Source organism: Hypanus sabinus, chromosome 7 (assembly GCF_030144855.1).
Source record: "Hypanus sabinus isolate sHypSab1 chromosome 7, sHypSab1.hap1, whole genome shotgun sequence".
NCBI classification, from domain to species: Eukaryota; Metazoa; Chordata; class Chondrichthyes; order Myliobatiformes; family Dasyatidae; genus Hypanus; species Hypanus sabinus.
In genome coordinates, this window is record NC_082712.1 from 156,613,862 (window position 1) to 156,623,605 (window position 9,744).

At 39.6% G+C, this 9,744-nt stretch overlaps 1 long non-coding RNA gene across 2 annotated transcripts in view; it reads right to left on the reverse strand.

Moving 5' to 3' along the window:
• LOC132396432 (uncharacterized) overlaps positions 1-1,586 on the reverse strand; it is a 73,713-nt gene extending 72,127 nt beyond the window's left edge. Inside the window, exon 1 of one of the 2 annotated variants that reach the window (XR_009512984.1) lies at positions 1,461-1,586. This is a non-coding gene — a long non-coding RNA (uncharacterized LOC132396432). Of the gene's footprint in view, positions 1-1,176; positions 1,320-1,460 lie in introns of those variants that run through there. The other variant, XR_009512983.1, reaches the window with a different exon arrangement.
• Positions 1,587-9,744: the final 8,158 nt, after the last annotated feature.

The window sequence follows — 9,744 nt, forward strand, 5'->3', positions numbered from 1 at the left end:
ACCACAAGCATAAACTCAGTAGCCACTTTATTGGGTGCTTTTGATAACATTAGGCAGGGGTTTGGGAGGGATCCACAGAGGCTCCCCTCACTTCCTTACGTGGAAACTAAAGGTTTTCCCTTCATGGGCCTCAGTTCTGCTGCTCGATTCAGTGAGCAAAACAGCAATGAACTGGATCAACTGATATGGTGCCAAAGGTTGTTCAGTAAGTTCAGAACTTCCCTGTTTGTCAATCTGTGTGCAAAGGTCCGAGGCTTGCTGTCATTTATAAAGCTAACTGCTGGCAGTTCCATTCAGATCAGCTAGCATTTGGCAGTTAGACCTAGCCCATTATCATAAGATTCTAAGCTGAAGAAATCAAGAAGGGGAGAAAATCCAAAGGCTATAGCCCAACAGCTGAAGGCATGGCCTTTGATGGTGGGCTAAGGTTACTGGAAAATGCACAGGACACTAGCTTCTAAACCCTGAGAAAATAAATAGTTTCACAAAATATAATGCAGGAGACCGTTAGCTGAGTTTCTTTAGCTGGTGAATGGTGATCTGTGGAATTCATTACCACAGGCAGGCTATATCGAAAGTGGAGTTTGATTGGTTCTTGATTAGTGAGGGCATCAAAGTTATGAAAGCAAGAGAATGGGGCTAGAGGAAAAATAAGCCATCCGTGATCAAATAATGGAGCAGAGTTGATGGGCCAAATGGCCAAATTCTGCACCTATGTCTCATAGTCTTCATGTAGACCACCCGTTAGCTCTCTCCATACTCTGTAATCTATTCTGAAAAATGTTAAATGATCCAGCAGAATCCTCTTGACACAGTTGTTGCTTTTAATTTAATTTAAAAAACATACCCGAGACCAAAGGCTAAGAAAGGTTATTTCTGCAGAATCTTTTAGAAAATACCCCCTTTGTATGCTCACTCTGAGCTTTACTAAATGACATGCAGAAATCACACACTTAAAAAAGCTTAATGATTTACAAGATAGGCAATGAATAAGTAACCTTCCCTGTTTAGCCATTCCTTCCCCAGATTCAAAACAGATTTTAGTTCAAGTTTAATGTATCAGACTTTTGACTATTCATAAGAATGGTTTAAAGTTGAAGCCAAAAATAACTTGGGGCTTGATTTGTAAGAGCTATAGATATAAAGAGCAATTTGCTGGAACTAGTAGTTACTCACCTACTGACACGCTTAAAAAAGTAGGTTACATTCCAAATCACATTTCTGATATACTTTTAATCCAGCCAAAAGCAAATCAACAGAAATCATTCATCTTTGGATTTCAAGATACAAAACAAAGACATTTCTCCTTTCTAATTGAACAAGAGATGTCATAGTTTGACAGTGACGTCACAAAACAGGAAGCCCAAGGCTATACTAGGTGAATCATTTGCAGTTTATTTGATCTGAAGAAAGGTTTCAGATTGCATCTCTACACTACCAGAGAAAATGTTTATTTTTACCTGGTGTAAGTCTGACTCCATGCTTGCATCACCAAACCTGCCGCTGAAACCTTTGTTTTCAATACTGACAAATTCAGCAATAAAAGCTTTCTTTCCATTTGCACCTTTCGATCTTTATCAGTCATCAAACCTCTTAGTCTAAAATATTTAATTAAGGCACAGTGAATTTATTACTGTTATCATATCCTAACCAAACCCAGCAATAGGTGGTGCTTATTAGCAACCTATAAAAAATGCAAAGTGATTAGGGACAGCCAATAAATGTTGGCATTGATAGTGACACCCCCACACTGAGACTTTGTTCTTGGACTAACTTCTCAACTGTATTATGAATAATGTTACACGTTGTTTTTGGTGTTCTATACCTAGAAAACACGGTTAATGTTCCATGGTTAATATGACCATCTTAAAAATAGCTTTTCAACACTTTTCCTTTGAAGTAACAAAGTTCAAAACCATTAAAACCACACTCTATCAATTATGCTTTATTATGAACAATATTCTTAGAAATATATGTTGTATAGGTCATATATGGTGACATACTGTATATGTACTTCGATAATAAATTTACTTTGAACTTTGAGAAGAGATTCAACACATCTTTGGAAATTGCAGGGACAGGTAGATTTTGGGTGCTGTAATCTGCTGGTAGGATCCTCATTTATGTTCAATGTTCGGACTCTGAACATTGGTGGAATTCATTACCTACAGTATCTCTAATTGCCCTCGCAGAGGTTATGATGAACAACTTTCTTCAATAGCTGTAGGCTTTCTAGGGGAAATACTCTCACAAAGTAATTGGGTCCGGAGTTCCAGATTTTAGGTTTGGCAAAGATGAAAGAGCAACAATAGACAGTATTTCCAAGTTAGACTGGTGTGTGACTTGGAAGGGAACTGGTGGTGTTTTTGTATGTGTCGTGCACTCTTCCTTCTTGGTGATGGAGGTTATGAATTTGGGAAGAGGATTTGAAATACCTAGATGAGTGAGTGCAGTAATGTTTGCAGATGGCACTCACTGTAGACATGACGTACCAGTGAGAGGAGGAATGGATATTTTGACTTGTGGATATAGCTAGCAATCAAAAAGGCAAAACCAAAATATTGGCATCATGGAGAGATGGTTGTAGAGTAAATCTAGTTTGATGACACCTTTGAACACTTTTCTAATGATGCGGAGTACGGTAGTTTGGTCAGTAATTGTCTTGCTTCTTGTGAATGGGATATACTTGGACAAATTTTCACGTTGTCAGTGCTGTCGTTGTACCAGAGGAATTTAACTACATGGGTCTGGTCCTTTGCTGCAATGATACTCTCAAATGTTTCTTTCTTCACATGGAGTATATTGAATTGGCTTAAGGCTGTTGGGGTCGGGAAAGGAAGCTAAGTTGGATTACTTACACATCTCTACTGACTGAGCACTTCAGTGGATGCTTCTGCAGGAACATACTGGGCCTGCCTATAGTTGAAAAGAGAATGTCCTGGAATCCTCCTTGTCCAGTCAGCTGTTTAATTGTCTATCTGTTTCAAACCAAGATCTTTAATTGGATCCTTTCTGTAGAGTTCGTTTGTTCATACATTGCGGTTTCATGGGATTAACCACTTTTTATACTTACATACACAAATAATATTTCTGACATACCCTTCTGACTCCTCATTGAGCCAATGTTGATATACAGGACTCATAGTAATGGTAGCAGGAATAAACCACATTGGCTGTAGAAGCCAAAGATGGACTTAATTAGCCATTTAGTTATCAACTAGACAGTACCTCAGAAAATGCTGATCTCCTGGGATTTTCATGCTCAACAGTCTTTACAGTTTACTGAGAATGATGTTAAAAATCAGTGAGTGGCAGTTCTGTACGCAAAATACCTTGTTAATGAGAGAGGTCAGAAGCCATTTTGGTTCAAGCAGACAGAAAGGTGGCAGTAACTTAAATTACCATCCATGAATACACAACACATCAAATCCTGAACTGGATGGGCTACAGCAGCAGAAAACTGACTGGTTTCCACTTCTGTACCTAATAAATAGGGGTGTGTGTGTGTGTGTGTGTGTGTATGTGTGCGTGCATCTCTATAGTCATACAAACTGTTCATACAGACAAATCACATGGTGTATTGAGTTGAATAAGGAACAATAATAATAATGTGGAATAAAGTGTAACTGCTATTGAAAAAGTGCAGTGCAGGTAAACAATAAAGTGCAAGATCATAATGAGGTAGATTATATACACATACACACACACATACATGCACACACTATCTACCTCATTGTGTATTGTATATTTATGTATATATACATATTTTATTCCGTTTCACTCCTTGTGGCACATCAAATGGCAAGCTTCCTTTTACTTTAGCTTTTTTTGTCTATATTTTATGAGACCGAATTGTTAATTTAATGCTCAGCCCAACAATGATGGAAAGCTTGCAAAGAGCTGGCTGGATTCGAAACCGGAACCACTCATTACCATTACCATTATACTTTATTGTCAAAAGTGTGTTGGCTGGTTGGGTCTTGTCCATGATTATCCTGGCAGCACTGCTCTGACAGCATGTAGTGTAAAGTGAGTCCAAGGATAGAAGATTGGTTTGTGTGATGTGATGTGCTCACCTTGAAGTTCCGTACTAATGCCTCTATGCCACTACACCACATGCACAAAAACATAAATAAAAGAGCTGGTTATTGACTTCAGAAAGGAGGATGGTGCACATACTCCCGTTTACCTCAATACACCTGAGGTTGAGAGGGTTGCAAGCTTCAAGTTCCGAGATATGAACATTACCAGTAGCCTGTCCTAGTCCAACCATGTTGATGTCACAGCCAGGAAAGCTCACCAACACCTCCATTTGCTCAAAAGGCTAAAGAAATTTAGCATGTCTCTATCAACCTTACCGATTTTTATCAATGCACGAGAGAAATCATTATCGGACTCTTGAATAAGATAGAATCTTGGCCTCACGATCTACCTCACTATGACCTTACACATTGTTTACCTGCACTGCACTTTTTCAATAGCACTTACACTTTATTTCACGTTGTTATTATTTTACCTTATTCTAACTCAATACACCACATAATGATCTGATCTGTATGAACAGTATGCAAGACGAGCTTTTCATTGAATCTTCATACATGTGACAATGATAAATCAATACCAATATAGCAGCACTATCTCCATGCTACTGCACTCTCCAATGTGAAATATCCCAGCAAATGTGTCACTTGACTATTTCTTCAATCAGTCATTCCCACAATACTGACGTGTCTTGGCTCCCCTAGAACTGAATGGTGTAGGGTAAAACTACACTGAAGTTCTGAAAAGCAAAGCTGTATTTTTGAGGCCAATTTCTCCTGTGTGTTGCCCATATTTTGTCTAATAAAGAAATAAAGTCAGGAGCAGGAAGGGGCCAAATATGTGCGAGCCACTGCTTGTCGCCTCTCTCAGGCAAGATTGATGGGAGAATACACACTCGGATGACAGCAAAAAGGACGGAGAAAGACTATCTTGGACCTGCTAATTGAGTGAAGTTAATCAGAGGAGGAGAGTGGTATGACCTTCCGACCCCCACCCCTTCATCCCCACTGTCCTCAGAACCATTCGCTGCCACCTTCAGATCCAAACTCTGCAGCAGTAGTTGCTGGGAACTGACACTAACAAACAGCGCTGGGAATAGGTTGAACGCAGCCTGACAAGACACTCAGGCTGTGTATCAGGGGCATTGTAGGGCTTAGGGAGAATGAGTAGAATGAGAACGTTAGCCAGAGAGCTAGGTTTGTGCAAGAGGAAGGACGGGTCACTGGTAATTGCCTCAAGATCAGGGCAGAAAATTTGGGATGAAGATGAGAAGAAACTGTTTATCCCAGAGAGTGGTGAATCTGTGGAATTCTCTGCCCAGGGAAGTAGTTGAGGCTTCTTCACTAAAAATATTTAAGAAACAGTTAGATAGGTTTTTACATAGTAAGGGAATTAAGGGTTATGGGGAAAAGGCAGGTAGATGGAGCTGAGTTTATGGACAGATCAGTCATGATCTTATTGAATGATGGGCAGGCTTGATGGGCTGGATGGCCTACTCCTGTTCCTATTTCTTATGTTCTTAAATGCTGCTTATATACAATAGGACTGGTTGTGAGTTACAGAAAGCCCGATGATTTTCTTGGCTTGGAAAATTACCAGCAAAATTCACAAAAATCACCCGGAAGATATTTTTGGACAACCTGGACTGAAGATTGGATGCCAAAGACCATAGAGTAGATTAACCAAACAGCTGGTAGTCTGTGGTTAGGGGCTCAGAAGCTGTCAAGACCAAGCAGAGCACATTGCTTGCTAGTGTTCCTTGAAGAAACCTTAGGTGGTAGGGATGTGAGTGGAAAATCAGCCATGCTGTCAACTTTAAGCCTTGTAATTGTTTATGTTTCCAACCCTTCTTATTGACAGTATTGGGGTGGAGGGAACAAGCTGCTGTTGATAAAGGGTTGCAAAATAATTCTTTAGAAGAAATTAATTGACAGGCTTTTGATCATTTATTAAATTTTGATTGTCACATATTTGATTTGCCCTTTTTTTCTTATTGGTGTTTTGTTTCAACAGCTTTACTTTGATTTATATGCTCCTGGCATCTTTATATGTGACTCACAGCTGTCCTATGAATGTCAAATTTGACTTATCTCTGTAACGACACATTGTGTTGTTGAAATATGATAAAGGATGGATTACTTGATAAATAAAGTACCTCAGATTAAGGTATAAAAATGTTTGTGATAGGGTGGAGACCAAGTAAAACTGGGTGACACAAGAGGCGGTGCTGCTGACTGAGAGAAAAAGAAAAAAGGTTGCTAATTGAAGTTGATTTGTTTGAAAGAAGGACAAATATGAGATGAATGGGAACAAAAGAAAACAATACAGAAATGTTACAACAGATATGATTGATTCATCTGGAAAAGGAGCACATTTGGCAGATTTGGCAGATTAAATTTATTAATTAGTGTATACATATCAGCAAGTGAACAAAGGTGTTGCATTAGAACGGCCACACCTTACAGCCACAATCCAATTCCCACACCAAACAGCAATAGCTGCCATGGATATGGTAAGATTTCTGTACTAGTTCAAAACATAGCAGCAATCATTCAACAATAATCAAGCTCTCTGCTGTCATTGTCTATCACCTTAAGTTAAGTCTAATCTATTTTTCAGTTGACAATTCTCAAAGTGTTCTCATGTTTACACTTCTCTGTCAGTGAATTATGATACTGGTCAATCTTTGATGCAAATTCAAGAATGCTGATTCTTTCAGTAGCAAAAACAAGAAACCCGAGATCTAGATAAGTGTACACCTGAGATTATTTACTGCAATAATACTGATTTAGGAGTTATGCAACTAGTTAACTAAAGTAGCAACCATGACAACACTTCCCAATGAGGCCATATGGTTACAAATCAGAATCAGATTTAATATCACCAGCATATAGCATGTTACAAAATTTGTTGTCCTGCAGCAGCAGTACAATGCAATACACAATAATAGAGAAAAATCTGAATTACAGTAGGTGTGTATACATTTTTTTCAGAAATCTAGTGGCAGAGGGAAAGAAGCTGTTTGAGGATTGTTGGGTCCTACACCTCCTTTACAGGCTCCTGTACTTCCTTCCTGATGTTAGCAATGAGAACAGTGCACATCCTGAGTGATGGGGGTCCGAGATGATAGATGCTGCTTTTTTGAGGCATCGCTCCTCGAAGATGTCCAGGATACCACTGATTTTGATCACCGAGCTGTACTTCTTCCTGAGTATCAAAATTAAGAAGAAAATGTCATTTAGCAGAGTGTGCTTAGCAGGCCACCTAACTTTTAATGAGAAATGGTGGAAGGGACATACAGGCAAATAAAAAACGGAGAGATGAGAATAGGGTCTAACATATTGATGCAGTTATGAAGAGGATACACCAGTGGCTACATTTCATGAGGAATTTGAGGAGGATTTTCACCAAAGACTCTAGCAGATTTCTACAGATGTACCATAGAGGGCATTCGCACAGGTTGCATCTCCATACTGGTATGGCAGCACCGATGGACAGGATGAGAAAAAGCTGCAGTGTTGTAAACGCAGCCAGCTCCATCATCCTCCCCACCGTCAAGGACATCTTCAAAAGGTGATGCCTCAAAAAGACAGCATCTCTCACTAAATCCTCACCATCCAGGACATGCCCTGTTGTCACTCCCATCATCACACAGGAAGCAGAGGAGCCTGAAGACACATACTCAACATTTTAGGACAGCTTCTTCCCTTCTACCATCAGATTTCTGAACGGACCCTGAACTCATGAACACTACCTCGCTATTTTGCTCTACTTAATTTTATATATTTGATGCACCATCAATAACTCACACTGAGACTTAAGGCGAGATATCGGCTTTTATTGACTGGAAGAAGGAACCAGGAGTGAGTGTCTATCATACAATGTCTTGGAGACTGAGGCCGAGCGTCAGGCCGCAGATCTCCTTTATACAGGGGCCTGTGGGAGGAGCCACAGGAGCAGTCAGCAGGGGCGTGTCCCGACAGGCACATAGTTCACCACAATATTCCTTAGCGCAACTTAAAGAAATGTTTTTTATAGATTACAATGTACTGCTACAGACAACAAATTTCATGACATGCACCAATGTTATTAAACCTGATTCTGAATCTAAATGGGAATGTAATACCAGTTTTGAATTTTCCAAATAATAACCAGGAATGTTTTAGCATGAAATGCTCAGAGGATGCAAATACCTCAAAACATCCAAAGTTCAAAGCAAATTCAATATCAAAGTACGTATATGTTACCATATACTACCTTGAGATTTATTTGCTTATGGGCATTCACTGTAAATACAAAGAAAGACAATAGAATAATGTAGTTAACTGAATCGGCAAATTTGCAGATAACACCACATGTGGGTATGTAATGGACAGTGAGGAAGGTTATTGTGGTTTGCAGATGGATCTGCACCAGCTAGAAAAATGGGCTGAAAAATGGCAGATAGTGTTTCATGCAGACAAGTGCAAGATGTTGTACTTCAGTAGGGCCAACCAAGGTAGGTCTTACACAGTGAATGGTACAGCACTGAGGAGTGCAGAATAACAAAGGGATCTGAGAATACAGGTTCATAATTCATCGAAAGTGACGTCACAGATAGGTTGGGTCATAAAGAAAGCTTTTTACATATTGGTCTTGGTACATACCCTGTGGGTATCCTGTGACTGTCTTATGACTATATCTTGTGAGCATGATGTAATTGTCCTGTGATGGTGGGGTGATGTAATTTTCCCACCAGTGTGAGGTCACATGATGTAATTTTCTCGCTGGTGTGAGGTCACGTGATGGCACGTTCCAATAGGTATATGAGGGGAAGCCCCTGCTGTCACGCAGTTAGTTCATTGGTTACTTTTGTTAGTTAGTTAGTTTTGCTGTGTATTCGTCTCATGATGCAGTTTTGTTTTAAAGTGGAGTTTTCACTTTCTATTGTAAGGTGCAAAACCGTTGTGCTGACAGTTTCGCCAGTCGCTGCCAGTTCTTGTTTGTTGCACCTTTGTTTTACCTTTACAGCCTAGTATTGGAGAGTGAAGATCTTACCAAAGTACGGGAACCCGAAGGTTTGAGTAAAGTTGTAGTCGTTCGGCGATTTTATAAAGGATCGACCTTATTGAATCTTTGTTCAGGAATAGTGGCCTGCATCTGAGATAACCCCTGCAAGATCAGGAAGGTTTGTGCAGTGTTCACCCTCGAGGAAAAGGTCAGTTCCTTTAAGCTGTTTTATTTCCTTTGTCGTGAATCCTTTGGACAGGGCATCTCTCGGCTGTGGGATCAGCAGATCGTCGATACTTCAAAGAAAATCAGTTTTCAGGGAAGTCTCTCCTTACTGACTGTATAAATCACTTGGACTTTTGACTTTACCACTTTAAGACTGTGTTCGAATTTACCACTTTAAGAACTATTCCAGAGTTTGGCTGTTTGTTAACTTGCCATTTAGCAGTTAACTTCTGGTTAAGTTAGTTGTTTGCTTACTTTTCACCTTTGTTGAGCAGAGTTTAATAAATGCTTATGTTTGTTTATAAAACCGGACTCAATTCTTCATTCATTGTTGGCCACCACATAACAGTCTACATAAATCAATATATTGAGTACTGGAGGTGGGATGTTATGTTGAAGTCATAGAAGACATTGTGTGCAGTTTTGGCCACCTACCTGCAGGTAAGATGGAAACAAGATTGAAAGAGTACTGAGTAATTTTATAAGGAT